We start from the raw sequence: 1243 nt of genomic DNA, 5'->3' as shown, positions 1-1243 counted from the left end.
AATTCTAACTCCTTCCTCCGATTATCTGCATAACTCTTTTGACGACTTTGTGCGGTCTGAATCCTCTGGCGTACTAATTTCACTTTTTCATTTGCTTCTTCAATCCAAGGCATTGTAGTCGGGTCTAAAATATTTCATTCACCTACTTCCTCCCAATAAATCGGAGATCTACACTTCCGATCATAAAGTGCTTCATATGGAACCATTTGAATAGAAGAGTGGAAGCTATTGTTATAGGTAAATTCCACCAGTGTTAAAAATTTACTCCAACTCTCCCTAAAATCCAGTACACAAGTCCTCAACATGTCCTCAAGGATTTGAATGGTTCTCTCAGACTATCAATCGGTTTGGGGATGGTAAGTAGTACTAAAATTCAATTTAGTCCCCAACACTTGCTGCATCTTTTGCCAAAACCTCGAAACAAATCTTGGATCTCTATCTGACACAATACTTACCGGTATTCCTTGCAACCTGATAATCTCATCCAAATATAATTTAGGCAACTTTTCCAATGGGTACTTCATATTAATCGGCAGAAAATGAGCTGATTTGGTCAGTCGATCCACTATTACCCAAATAGCATCATGGCCTCTTTGTGTCTTAGGTAACTCTGATACAAAATCCATAGTGATGTTTTCCCATTTCCACTCAGGTATCTCCAAAGGTTGCAAAGTCCGGACGGTTTCTGATGTTCAGCCTTAACCTATTGACAAATTAAACAAGTCTGGACAAATAGGGCAATTTTTCTTTTCATGCTCTCCCACCAAAATAAACTTTTTAACTTTTGGTACATTTTATTCCCTCCAGGGTGTACCGTAAACTTCGATCGGTATGCCTCTTCCCAAGATTTCCTTCTTAAGTCCCTCATTTTTTGCGACCACTATCGATGTTCGAAACTTTTCAAAATAACCATTTGATCCCAAGTTAAAATCCGACTTCTCTCCCTTTTTGACTTTCTCCACCCACTTTTGCACTTCAGGGCCCTTTTCCCGAGTCTCTTTAATACGTTCAAACAAAGTGAAATTCACTACAATTATTTCCCAAGAATCACTTTTCTTCGGCTCAAGTTTGCGGATTTCCAATAAAACTAACTTCCCTCCTTTAATTCCTGAATCACAATTCCGGCCCACTTGCACTTTGCGAACTTAGAGTATCGGCCACTACATTTGGTCTTCTCTGGATGGTACTTTATCGGCTGCAATCATAATCTTTCAAAAAATTCCATCCACAACCCGTTGGCCTT

Source organism: Coffea eugenioides, unplaced genomic scaffold, assembly GCF_003713205.1.
Source record: "Coffea eugenioides isolate CCC68of unplaced genomic scaffold, Ceug_1.0 ScVebR1_1722;HRSCAF=2624, whole genome shotgun sequence".
NCBI lineage: Eukaryota > Viridiplantae > Streptophyta > Magnoliopsida > Gentianales > Rubiaceae > Coffea > Coffea eugenioides.
This window is presented reverse-complemented; position numbering follows the sequence as displayed.